Consider the following 14,874-nt stretch of genomic DNA (forward strand, 5'->3'; position numbering starts at 1 on the left):
TCGACACTGTCTAGGCCAGGGTTCCAACAACTGATCAACTAAGCCAGAGCCCATATAGCCAGTGGCCGCACATGGAAGCTACTAGTCACTAAGTCTGTCTGATCTTTTTGAACCTGGGCGGCATTCCACTTAGGGTGCACTCTCATGAGCGCATGGCCTTAGAAAAGGTGCAAGACCCCATGATGCCTTCCCTCAACACCAAGCAATACCACTTCTGCCCAGAGGTGAGTTAAATCCTGAGTTACTACTCAATTGTTATATATATATAATCCTCACATAAGTTCAATGAATACTCGACCCAATCCCAGTCTATATAGCATAGCAACTACAACTACCACGATTTGCAAAAGACGGGAAGATAGCTCAACAGCATAGCAAAATAATATAATAATCCTATACATGCATATATTCATAGTGTGATATAACTACATGCATAGAAAACAATAGGTAAAGGATGATCAACATGTAACTTGCCTTGGTTCTGGTTCAGAAAGTCACACTCCTGACAATAGCTCGCGTCGCACTCCGGACAATCTACATGTTTCACACAATTCAACAAATCAATCATCGGAACACGAATAGAACCAAAATAAAAACCAACAGCAAGAAAAGCATTTTTAAAACACAACAACAGCAGCATAACAACACCTAAATTGCAATATGGTCACAAAGCAAAAAGAATCACTCAAATTCGATAAGCGGTTTGAAAGTTACGGCCTTCGGAAGGTTTAATTCAAATTCAAACGAATTCAAATTTGAACATTGCAAACATGTGATATTTTGGTACTGTGATAAAGGGTTGGTTTTTGTGAGATCATAGAAAAAAGAATTACCTAGTTTGGATATATAGAATAAAAGATATAACTAAAAGAAGTTAGGGAACAAAAGCAACAGAAAACTCCTGCACTGTTAGTGCGTGTATTGTAGCTGGTTGCCACGTGGCAGCACGTGATTGGTTGGAGCCTACTCTGTGCGCGCGTGCTCACCAGAGAACAGAGGGCGGCGGCGGTGGCTCTCCGGTGGTGCTCCGGCGAAGACGAAGGGACGGACGGGTGCAGCGTTGAGTGGCGGAGGTGGTGGTGAGGTCAAACGGCGACGGGGCTACCTCGGGCGGCGGTGGCGAGCTCGTGAATTCTGGCATGCTCCGTCGGCGGCGGTTGGGCTTGTTTCCCTCGGCTGGCTGTGATTTGGGCAACGCCAGGGTGTCAGGAAGGTGAGCACTAGAGAGGGCGTTCGAGTGGGGCAGTCTGCGTGGCTCGGCGGGTCCTTACGGCGCGGGAACGGACGGTGAACGACGGCGGCCTCGGAGCTCCTCCGGCGAGATCCAAACGGCGCAGCGGCTTCATGCAAATGAGGAGGGGTGGGGAAGAGTGCACGGTAGGGTTCCTCGAGTAGCTGTCCTCGCGTGCGGCGTCCTTGGAGGGCACTGGATCGACCAGTGCGCCAAATCGATCCGGGTTTGACCTCGGCGTGCGTGCGGCGGTCCGGTTCGGTGAAGGGGACGAGCAGGGCGCGGGACCCGCTATCAGCAGCTGGAGGCAAGGGGTGGATCGGGCGCGGGTCGGGTGCGAGCGAGCGGGCGTACCGCTTCGCTAGGTTTAGCGGCTGCGGCTGTTGCGGACTGTGCCGCGGGCAGTGGGCCAGGCTGTGGCGGCTAGCTGGGCCGTGGTGCAGCGCTGCGCTGCGTGCTGCTGGGCCGCGGCTGCGCGACTGGGCCGGCTGGCTGCAGCGCTGCGGCGCTGTGTTTTTTTAAACACAATAGCAGAAAACAAAATAAATAAAATAACATACACAATATAAAATCTAAATAAAAATACACACAGTAAAAATAGCCCTATAGCTATAAACTACAGGAACACTAGTTCCAATACTAATGCAATTTTGGAAATTCATTTCGATGCAAAAGGCCACACAAACAGTAAAATAACACACAATTAAAATATTTAGGAGATTGCAAAAATTACCAGAACATATCAGATGAACTGGAAATAATATTCTGCACATTATGAACATTTTTAAAATAGGGGAGAAGTCATGTTATCTCCACTCCAAATAAATTGCCTTTTGTTGCATAATGATTTGAATATTCTGAAAAAGCAAATAATGCAATAAAAATATGATATGCATATGAATGATCTAATAACATCCTAATTTAGGAAAATTGGGATGTTACAAACCTGCCCCTCTTAAGATGAATCCCGCCCTCGAGATTCGGGCTGGCTACCAAATAGGTGTGGGTGATCCTGCCTGAGATCTTCCTCTCATTCCCAGGTAGCTTCCTCCTTTTTTTTGAATAGAGAAGTGCCCCGAAGGACCCAGACTTACATTAGATAAGCTTCAAAGCACACTTTACATCAGGACCGAAAGAAAAATAAAGATTACAACAAAGTCCCAGACTTTTGCATGGAGAACCCCTAACTGAAAGATTAAAACGCAATCGGGTCCATGGCAGCCTTCGCTCAGATTGAACCTCGCCGTCGCCGGGGACGAACCACTTGGGGCGACGAGATCGCCATGGGTGCAGCACGTGCATCCCAGAGCCTCTGAACGAAAACTGGAACTGCCTCCCATAAGGCATGCAAGCCAGGAGGAAAGGGGTTGGCCGCCCTTCGACCAGAAGAAGCAGAGGGTCGATGAAGACCGGCAGCCGACTGCAGGCGCCGTAGCTCCACCATAGAATCCTCTGCTGATGAGCTCAAACCCGACCATCAATCTTCAGCTCAATACTTCCCCACCCCTCTTCATCCACCACCTTGGCGGCATCAAGTGGAGGAAGGTAGCAATGAGGCCTCCTGCAAGTGGTAGGCATGTACATCTCCTGCTGCTCTATCTCTCTTCCCACAACCATGGTGGCAAGAACAGATCGAGGAAGAAGAGCATCTGGCGCACCATATTGGGATTTATTACAACAAGAAAAGGGGGGAGAAGTGGGGACGAAACCGGACGGGCCTAAGCATCGCCATGGATCCGGCTGAGGGAAGCCGCCGAAGGATCTGCTGCCAGGGATCATCCTTGCCTCCGCCTTTTCGCCACCAGCGTGGCCCCAAGGGAGAGTTGAACAACCACCTAGACAAGATCCAAAACGCAGCTCCACTTTATTTTCCAGAGAGAGACACTCACACACTACTAGACCTAGGATCCAGACCTCCATCCCACCCAGCGCCGGCCACCATGGCCACCGGCGGCGAGGGGGAGGGAGGCCGGATGGGGAAGCTGGAGGTGGAGCTCTCAAGGGATACGGCAGAACGCCAGTCCAGAAAGTCGATGGTCACCGGTAGCTTCCTCCTCTGTATGATAATCCCACTGAACCTTGCATAACTTGATTGTCTTGGTGCGAGTAACTCTCTCTGCTGTCTCCAAAATCTTAATAGGCTTCTCCTCATATGTCAAATCACTCTCCAACTAAATTGCCTCAAGTGGCACTATGTCCCTCAATGGAACATCCATCATCTCTGCATGGCACTTCTTCAACTGAGATACATGAAACACATTATGAACTCCAGACAAAGATTCTGGCAACTCCAGCTGATAAGCTACCTCTCCTCTACGCTCCAAGATCTTGTAAGGCCCCACAAAACATGGTGCTAACTTACCTTTGATTCCAAACCTCTTAATTCCATGATGTGGTGAAACTCGAAGATATGCACGGTCTCCTACCTCATATGTCACCTCCTTTCGTTTTGCATCTGCATAACTCTTCTGCCTGGACTGTGCTATCTTCAGCCTATCACGAATCAACTTGACCTTCTCCTCAGCATATCTGATCAAGTATGGTCCAAAGAATTGACGCTCTCCAACCTCATCCCACATCAACGGTGTCCTGCACTTCCTACCATACAATACCTCAAATGGTGCCATCTTTAGACTAACCTGATAACTGTTATTATATGAGAACTCTGCATAAGGTAAATTATCATCCCAACTGGACCCATAGTCCAAAGCACAAGCTCCCAACATATCCTCCAAAATCTGATTTACCCACTCTGTCTGCCCATCTGTCTGTGGATGGAAAGCTGTACTGAACTCCAGCCTGGTGCCCAAGGATTCATGCAACTAACACCAAAATTTGGATGTGAACTGAGTACCTCTATCAGACACTACCTTACTTGGAACTCCATGCAAACAAACAATTTTAGACATAAATTTTTGCTAGCTGAGCACTGGTATACGTAGTCTTTACCGGGATGAAGTGAGCAACTTTAGTCAAACGATCAACAATTACAGAAATAGAATCATAACCTGATCGAGTCCTGGGTAGACCTGTAATGAAATCCATACCAATCTCATCCGACTTCCAATCAGGTATAGGCAATGGCTGTAAGAAACCTGTTGGTCGCTGATGTTCTGCCTTAACTCTCTGGCACACATCACATGTTGCAATATATCCAGCAATTTCCCTCTTTAGGCTAGGCCACCAAAAATCTTTCCCTCAAATCCAAATACATCTTAGTATTACCTGGATGAATAGAATAGGGTGAATCATGCGCCTTCTGAAGAATCAACTTCCTGATATCTGCATCTTGAGGTACACAAATACGCTTCTCAAACCATATGGCTCCATGTTCATCCTCATGGAAACCTTCTGCCTTACCTTTAACCATGTTCTCTTTTATCTCAGCAATCTCCTTATCACCCTTTTGAGCTTCTCTGATCCTGTCAAGAAAAGTAGGCTTTACCTGAAGTGTTGCCAAATATCCCTTAGGAACCATCTCCAACCTGAGATTCCTGAACTGCTCACATAACTCCGGTGGCATATTATCAATATTAATTGCATTAGCATGGCTCCTACGACTCAATGCATCAGCAACAACATTAGCCTTACCAGGATGATACTGCACATTCAAATCATAATCCTTAATAATGATAGAGGCAAAGGTGTCCCGATGTTTCGATGAGATGGTGGCTATCGTTTTCTGTGGGAGTCAACCTTGACGATCCGACTACGAACGTGCGAGACGTCGCGCCTTAGCAATCGCTAAACCAACTTCCGAGGGTTATTGACCACGCCGGAGCACGATCAACCTGATCACGAGGGCCTGTTTCCTGCGAGCAAACAAATAACAAGCAAGAAACTAAGATTGCAATCTGGATATTGCGAATATAAGAGGAAAGCTTTATTAATGAAGGTGGGGTTCTGTGACGCCTTGGTCTGGTCGTTGAACACAAACGAAGTACGCGAAGTTGCAGCTATGGCGAACTTTTAATCTAAACAAAACCCAAAGTCTAAACGATGCCCTAGGGCCTGTATATATGGAGGAAGAGGTGGGGAATTTCGTGGCCCTTGGAGGAGGGGTCTGAAACCCACCCTAACTCTTGTTTCCCCACACATACGGACTCTAAAAACAGCCTATATTGAAGTATTTCAAAATTACATGGGCCTGGCCCAATAATAAGGTGACGCAGCACCTAGAATAGCCTATGGACGAATATTATGAAGCGGCATCTTGTATATTTCGTCCAAGGCTTCATGCACTCATTATGGTGGCCTCAAAGTCCTGAAATCATCACTTGTAACTCCGTTCTTGTTCCCCTCGCGCATGCCATCATCTCCATACTTGGTCTTGCTCCAGTGTTCATCCCCCTTATCCATAACAGGCCCTTCATTTGTAAGCAAAACAAATGTATCCAATTTAGGCAGCATCATATTCTCATGAACATTAGAATCATTACCAAGAAACGAAAGTACCTGATGATTTAATTGGCGTGCGCGAACTCTAGTAATTGGTCCAGTATGTATAGCAGCAGGGGCTATGGGTGTAACAATGGTATTGATGTCCTCATCATCCTCCCCTTCTTGAAATGAAGTCGTGCTCGACGGAAGCTCAACTTCCTCACCCAAATAAGGCTTCAAATCTGCAATGTTAAAAGTGGGACTAACCCCAAAATCTGCAGGCAGCTCAAGTTTATATGCATTATCATTTATTTTCTCTAACACCTTAAATGGACCATCAGCACGTGGCATTAGCCTATCCTTACGCAAATGTAACCAAACAAGATCTCCAGGTGCAAAGACAACATGTTTTCTACCCTTATCTCCAGCAAGTTTATATTTAGCATTCATACGCTCAATGTTGTCCTTAGTTAACTCATGCATTTTTAAGATCAATTCAGCACACTGTTTAGCATCAAAATTAATCTTCTCCGAAGATGGAATAGGCAACAAATCAATGGGTGCACGCTCTTTGCAGGCCCAGACGGTGTGCTCTTGGCAGATAGTGGTGATTGTGCCTGCTTTATTGTATCACGGTTGGAGGTGGCAGCCGACGGAGGTGCCGGTGTAGCAGAACGTGTGGAAGTAGATGATGCACGTGGTGTCCATGATAAAGGTCGACCTGCAGAAAAGTTAGTCCGCGCCAATGCTTGTCGATCCTGCACTTCATGTTCAGCTTTACAAGCAAGATGGAATAATCGAGTGATATTATTATAATCCTTGTAGTCTAGAATGGTCTGAATCTCTCTATTTAATCCACCCAGAAAACGTGCAAGCATAGCTTCATTCTTCTCAACAATACCACATCTAATCAAGCCAGTTTGTAATTCCTGATAATATTCTTCTACCGAATTTTTTCCTTGTCTTAAGCGCTGCAATTTTTGAAGTAATTCACGTTGATAATATGGTGGAACCCAACGAGTACGCATAGCAGTTTTCAAAGCAGCCCATGTAGCTGGAACAGGATATAATCGACAATGTTCAGACCACCAAACACATGCAAAGCTAGTGAGAGCACAAACAGCAGCAGGAACACGTCTCTCCTCAGGATATTGTAAACATGTAAATCGTTGTTCAGTTTCTAACTCCCAAGTAGGATATATCAGGAACATATCTACCCTCAAATGGTGGAATATTCAATTTCAGTTTAGGGAGATGGTCATGATCTCGTACCTGAGGGGGAGCCCTAACATTGCCATTATCTGCATGTGGACGACCTGGTGGTTGTGGTGCTGGTGGTTGCACGTAGTTTTGGTTTTCATCAACCTCATCCTCGTAATCTCCCACATAATCATCCTCCTCCGCATCAGCAGCAGGAGCCACAGAAGTATCAACAACAGCACCAACAGTTTGGCCAAGCGCAAGAGGGACACGGCTCGCTCGGTGGAGGGCTGTTTCGCGACGTGGAGGTAGTCGTTGTTGTTGTTGTTGTTGTTGTTGTTGTTGTTGTTGTTGTTGTAGAGGTGCGTTAGGTGCAGCCGGTGGTGGTGCTAGAAGACGCGCGAGCAATTCATTAAACTTGTTATCGATCTTTGTTTCGAACGTCTTCTCCATGCCATCTATCTTCTCCATGGCCTCTTCAAATCTGTTTAGCACATCCTGCACCTGTCCACTCATCATTTGCTGAAATTTATCATTAAGCTCCTTGTTCGTCAAGTTCTCCCAGTCAGTCTCGTCGGCTTGTGATCCTGGCATGGTTAGCAGCAATAGAAACACACAAGAATATGATCCTACAGACTACTAACACATGGTGGTGGTGGGTGTCCCAAAACCGTCAAGCAAATCTCAAATTCTTACCAGTTCTTACCCGGCAGCAGGCGGTGATCGGCAACCGATGTAGTCAAAACTCTCAAAGCTCGGATAGAGCGATTACCAGGGAGAGTCAAACGCACGATGTAGATGTATGCGGAGCTGGGAAGGCTTATAATATGGTAGCAAAAAGGGCCAGCAATAATCAAGTCAGAGATGAAAAGTTGAATAAACGCTCAATGACGGTACTGTGCTAGTCCTAGGCTAGACCATACTAGAGACGCGAGCCTAGAACACTAACAAAATCACGGCGCTGCACGTAAACAAGGGAGGAGCACACTCTGAATTTTTTTTTCTTTTTTTTCACTTTTTTTTGCACTTTTTTTCCTCTTTTTTTTTCTCCGCAACAAATTTTTTTCGAAAAAGTCTACAAATGTTCTAAAAACTGCCTAGCCAGAATTTTCCAGACTTAGTTTTTTTTTTGAGTTTGGAACTATTTTTCTACTGCGGGTAGCACGGATGTTGGGAGTCCTTCTTTGTCACGACTCGGAGTATGGCGTGATCTGGAAATCCAAAACAGAGTACCAATTACTGGACTCGGACTAGGACTGGTGGCGGAGATGAATCTGGTGGAATCTCGGACTGGTGGCGGAGATGAATCTGGTGGAACTCGGACTGGTGGCGGATATATGTTGCAGGTGGACTCGGATTGGCGTGATGGCGGCGGATATGTGGTGGCGTATATGGACTCGGATTGGCGGTGAATATGTGGTGGTGGTATATGGCAGCGGTGATGATGATGATGCGGTGGTGATATATCGCAGCGGCGACGTGACAACCTGTGAACAGAACTCGAAACTCTAAAGGACTAGACGCTAAGACCAGCAACTTGAACGACGATGCAACCGCAAACTCAACAAAGCAAATACAGAAAAGATTATGCAATGGCTCAGATTGGTTCGGATGGGATGAACTAACCCTAATTTTTTTTGGCTTTTTCGTGGACTATGGGTATGAAGAACAGACTCGATCTAAACTACGAAAAACTGTAAAATCTCACCGAGCAACCTGGAAATCTGATACCACTTGATAGAGGCAAAGGTGTCCCGATGTTTCGATGAGATGGTGGCTATCGTTTTCTGTGGGAGTCGACCTTGACAATCCGACTACGAACGTGTGAGACGTTGCGCCTTAGCAATCGCTAAACCAACTTCCGAGGGTTATTGACCACGCTGGAGCACGATCAACCTGACCACGAGGGCCTGTTTCCTGTGAGCAAACGAAGAACAAGCAAGAAACTAAGATTGCAATCTGGATATTGCGAATATAAGAGGAAAGCTTTATTAATGAAGGTGGGGTTCTGTGACGCCATGGTTTGGTCATTAAACACAAACGAAGTATGCGAAGTTGCAGCTATGGCGAACTTTTAATCTAAACAAAACCCAAAGTCTAAACGATGCCCTAGGGCGTGTATATATGGAGGAAGAGGTGGGGAATTTCGTAGCCCTTGGAGGAGGGGTCCGAAACCCACCCTAACTCTTGTTTCCCCACACATACGGACTCTAAAAACAGCCTATATTGAAGTATTTCGAAATTACATGGTCCTGGCCCAATAATAAGGTGACGCAGCACCTAGAATAGCCTATGGACGAATATTATGAAGTGGCATCTTGTATATTTCGTCCAAGGCTTCATGCACTCATTATGGTGGCCTCAAAGTCCTGAAATCATCACTTGTAACTCCGTTCTTGTTCCCCTCGCGCATGCCATCATCTCCATACTTGGTCTTGCTCCAGTGTTCATCCCTCTTAACCATAACAGGCCCTTCATTTGTAAGCAAAACAAATGTATCCAATTTAGGCAGCATCATATTCTCATGAACATTAGAATCATTACCAAGAAGCGAAAGTACTTGATAATTTAATTGGCGTGCGCGAGCTCTAGTAATTGGTCCAGTATGTATAGCAGCAGGGGCTGTGGGTGTAACAATGGTATTGATGTCCTCATCAAATAAGCTCCAACCATCTCCTCTGCCTGAGGTTCAAATCCTTCTGAGTAAAAATATACTTCAAGCTCTTATGATCAGTAAATATATCACAATGATTACCAATAAGATATGGCCTCCAAGTTTTCAATGCATGCACAACTGAGGCTAACTCCAAATCATGTGTTGGATAATTATGCTCATGATTCTTAAGCTGACGTGAAGCATAAGAAACAACTTTACCTTCCTACATCAAAACACTCCCAAGTCCTTGACGAGAAGCATCACAATATACCTGGAAGTGCTTATGTATATCCGGCAGAGTCAAAACTAGTGCTGTAACCAGACGCTGCTTCAATTCCTGAAAGCTGGCTTCACATTCATCAGTCCAAACAAATTTCTTCTCTTTCTTCAGCAATTCAGTCATAGACTTTGCGATCTTGGAGAAGTTCTCAATAAAGCTCCTATAATAACCTACAAGGCCCAAAAAGTTGCGAATCTCCCCAACTGTCGTGGGTGTCTCCCACTCTGTAACTGCAGCAACCTTAGATGGATCAACTGCAACTCCATTACCTGACACAACATGTCCAAGGAAAGCTACCTCATCTAGTCATCCAGCAAAAACTCACATTTGCTGAACTTGGCATACAACTGATGTTCCCTCAATTTCTCCAATACCAAACGGAGATGCACCTCATGCTCTTGCTTATTCTTGGAGAACACCAATATATCATCAATGAAAACAACCACAAATTTATCTAGGAACTCCATAAACACCTTGTTCATCATATTCATGAAGTATGCAGGGGCGTTAGTCAATCCAAATGACATAAAAGTATATTCATACAACCCATACCTCGTAGTAAAAGCAGTCTTTGGAATATCTTGCTCACGAATCTTTAATTGATGATAACCAGAACGAAGATCAATCTTAGAAAACACAGTAGCTCCCTCCAACTGGTCAAATAGATCATTTATCATAGGCAAAGGATACTTATTCTTAATGGTCACCTCATTCAAAGAACGCTAATCAACACACATCCTCAAGTTCCCATCCTTCTTCTCCACAAACAAAACTGGAGCTCCCCAAGGTGATGAACTTGGGCGAATAAATCCTTGTGCCTGCAATTCTCTTATCTGCTTCTTCAATTCCTCCAACTCTTGAGGAGGCATTCTATACAGTCTCTTTGCAATAGGTCCAGTGCTTGGTATTAAATCAATAAGAAACTCAATATCTCTATCTGGTGGCATACCTGGCAACTCCTCTAGAAACACATCTGGATAATCTCTCACAACTGGCACCTCTTCCAGGCTACCCCCCTTAAGAGAGTTCACCTGCACCTGATTACGCTTATACTTACACACATATTTGATCCTCTTCCCTCCTGGTGCACTGAGAGTGATAGATCGACTGTCACAATCAATAAGACCCTCATACTTGATCATCCAGTCCATACCCAAAATAAATATCCAGACATTGTGACTTCAATATAATCAAATCTGTAGGGAAAACATGCTTCCCAATAGACAAAGGCATCTGAAAACAACCCAAACTTGCTGCCATCTCAGCCCCCGTAGAACTTACTAGAATAGGCATACTAAGGGTTTTGGTTGGCAAGAATAGATGAGTTATAGATATAGTAGGGCCCAAAGCTATGTATATACAAATATATTCTACCCATATGCATAATATGATCAAGCCAACAAAACACAACAACGAATAACACCAACAAACAATATAATAATATTATATATATATATATAGTCGAATAATTTCGGCACTAAGCAATTTAACAAACAACTATCAATCAAGCAAACAATCTAGTATCTTCATACCACGAAAGTGGGCATAATCAGATACGCTAACACGATAACGTTGTAATATAAAACAAACATGAATGGTGGTCTCAGCACTAGTTCCTACTTAATTGGTCAAGATACTTGAGGGGGTTATCTAATAAACAGCAAGAAGTATAGTTGGTTTATAAAATAATTTCCACTCCTATGGCTTTTCTAATCCATTTTCTAGGGTCACGTCCTATAGTAAACACACTGCTTTGATGCCATCTATAACGACCAAACCTCGAAGGATTTGAGTCTCTGTGCTTACCGTGCTAGTCCGTGGATTGAACTCGCTAACACACACAGTATAGATGAATACCAGAATAGCAAGTGCATCATTTATTGCATCGTATGATCCAGAATATATAAAATAAAACAATCTGCATAGCACTTGGCTAGCTTTATTCAATCAAACAGCGGAAAAATAGTAGAAAATAACGACGAGTCCCATCATAACCCACTGGCAATGCTGAGTGCAGACTCGCGACCCTAATGGTACCTTACTCTTCGTCTAAATATCCTGCAACATGAGACGTTGCAGCCATATAGGTCAATACTTGGAATGTATTGGCAAGTTACATAGGAGTAATAATATAGCAGACCTACATGTATATGCATAGTATATCAAAAGGAAGGCTTGAGGGTTTATTTTTGCAGAAAGCTGATTTTGTCCTCACCTCATACTACCTAATAGTCAAATTTTTATTTAGTTCTTTTATTACTACAATTATATACACAAGGTTGAGTTGGCAAAATCAACTCCAACCTACCCTTTATTAAGTTGCCCAACAAATTTATTAAGTGTCACATCTGTCAAGATCATCCAACAACTGTAATGGCATAGTGGCTCAAATTTCCCATAACCGGGGGCACGGCTAATCATGATTAGTTTTAATACTCTGCAGAGTTTAGTACGCTTTACCCACTGGACCCAATCCGAAGATTGAGACGAAGTCTTTCAGAAGAGGTTCCCTTAACCACCTGACGGCCACATCCCACCTACATATGCTACATCTGTCGACACTGTCTGGGCCAGGGTTCCAACAACTGATCAACTAAGTCAGAGCCCATATAGCCAGTGGCCACACATGGAAGCTACTAGTCACTAAGTCTGTCTGATCTTTTTGAACCTTGGCGGCATTCCACTTAGGGTGCACTCTCATGAGCGCATGGCCTTAGAAAAGGTGCAAGACCCCATGATGCCTTCCCTCAACACCAAGCAATACCACTTCCGCCCAGAGGTGAGCTAAATCCTGAGTTACTACGCAATTGTTATAAAATCCTCACATAAGCTCAATGAATACTCGAACCAATCCCCGTCTACATTGCATAGCAACTACAACTACCATGATTTGCAAAAGACGGGAAGATAGCTCAACAGCATAGCAAAATAATATAGTAATCCTATACATGCATATATTCATAGTGTGATATAACTACATGCATAGAAAACAATAGGTAAAGGATGATCAACATGTAACTTGCCTTGGTTCTGGTTCAGAAAAGTCACACTCCTGACAATAGCTCACGTCGCACTCCTGACAATCTACACGTTTCACACAATTAGACAAATCAATCATCGGAACACGAAAAGAACCAAAAGAAAAACCAACAGCAAGAAAAGCATTTTTAAAACACAACAACAGCAGCATAACAACACCTAAATTGCAATACAGTCACAAAGAAAAAAGAATCACTCGAATTCGATAAGCAGTTTGAAAGTTACGGCATCCGAAAGTTTAATTCAAATTCAAACGAATTCAAATTTGAACGGTGCAAACATGTGAGATTTTGTTACTGTGGTAAAGGGCTGGTTTTTGATCATAGGAAAAAGAATCACCTAGTTTGGATATATAGAATAAAAGATTTAACTAAAAGAAGTTAGGGAACAAAAACAACAAAAAACTCCTGCACTGTTCGTGCATGTACTGTAGCTGGTTGCCACGTGGCAGCACGTGATTGGTTGGAGCCTAGTCTGTGCGCACATGCTCACCAGAGAATAGAGGACGGCGGCTGTGGCTCTCCGGTGGTGCTCTGGCGAAGACGAAGGGACGGACGGGTGCAGCGTTAGAACTTCTTGCAGTGCCGCCCCTTGTACGCCCTGCCAGACACGCTGTCACCAGGCACCACGTTGGACGAAGTCATGATCGGGATCTGGTGCTCCTCTCTCTGTTCCGTCGCCTCCTCGTGTGCTGCCACGATCTCCTGCTAGTTGGGGGGCGGCTTGCGTAGCTCCTCCATCCCATGAGCAAAGTTGCAGTTTGTCACATACGGGCACGTCCCTGCTCGGAACTTGCAGCAGAGCTTCGTCTTGAAGAACATCTTCCCAATCGCGCGTGACTTGCTCATGCTCCCCGCGTCGCCGCCGCCCGACGCCCACTGCCCCGGGGCTTCTTGCCTGGCGGCGGCTGCTCGCTGCCGGCCCTTGAATGCGGCTGCGATGAGTTCCTGTCACCGCCATAGCCACCCCCGCTAAGCCCCTGCTCGCCGTTCCACTGGCTATAGTCGTCCTCGGTGGCCCAAATCCCGGAGTCCCCGCTAGGAGGCGCCGCAGAGTTGGCCCAGCTTTCGGGACGATGGCGTCCGGGATGATATGGATGGCATTGGTGTAGTCCATGGCACTCTGTCAGATCCCGATGATGGAGCGCCCTCGCTAAGTTGGGGAATTTCGTTACAACCCTAGCTCGACAACCCTAGTTGCACATACGGGAAACAATATATCTATTTCATAGGACATTAAAACTTAACCGAGCATTTCTGGCCATCCATTCGCGTGATTTAGAAGATCTCAGTCGTTAAAACTGCTCTCTATGCGTCCACCACCACACGTCTTCTTCTGGGCTAAATGTCCTAAGGGCTGCTACTCCACAGGAATGAGAGCCCTCTGGTTACGTGGGCCTATTCTCTCAGCCCAATTATCCTCCCTATGAGGTACGCGAGAAAGGATGAACAAGGTCGTTCACTTCGAGAGAAATAACAAGGGGGCATGTCGCTGCCCGGAGAAAGGGGAAGGGGATCTGTCTACACACGGGAGGCCGACACGGACGCTGCTACAAGAGACGAGGGGATGGGTCAATCGGTCTGGGATGGAGGGGGAGAGAGAGAGAGGAGGGGAACCAGTTGACACGGGGATGCAGGTCCACATCATGGTTGTTCTCTTAGCGAAACTAACCCTTTAAGATTGAAGGACGCAATCGTTCTTCGGGTTTTATGCACAAAATCATGGCGGGGGATATGCACATCCTTTCCGCTTCTTTGGGGGTAAATGCATGCATATATTCTTCCTCCCATACCACTCTTCACTCGCCTCTTCACTTCGGCAGCACAACACCCTTTACCATGATGCTCGGCTAGGTTTCTCTTTATTTCTTTCTAGTTCATATATGATTCCTCCTTCCAACCATGAAATTACATTGTCATGACATCCTCTCAATTAAAAAATTATGCATACAGGAGATGTTCATGTTGGGTTTGGTCAACTGATTTGGGCAGCTTGGAGCTTTGTATTGGCATTCTCTTCACTTCTGCAGCTCATAATCCATTTGCTTCTAGACAGGTAATTACTCCACACCTTATCCTTCCATGTGTT

At 45.2% G+C, this 14,874-nt stretch overlaps 1 pseudogene; it reads right to left on the reverse strand.

Moving 5' to 3' along the window:
• Positions 1-13,352: 13,352 nt before the first annotated feature.
• Positions 13,353-13,902, reverse strand: LOC125541547 (annotated as a pseudogene).
• Between the last annotated feature and the right edge of the window lie 972 nt (positions 13,903-14,874).

This window comes from Triticum urartu, chromosome 2 (genome assembly GCF_003073215.2).
Source record: "Triticum urartu cultivar G1812 chromosome 2, Tu2.1, whole genome shotgun sequence".
Classification (NCBI taxonomy): domain Eukaryota; kingdom Viridiplantae; phylum Streptophyta; class Magnoliopsida; order Poales; family Poaceae; genus Triticum; species Triticum urartu.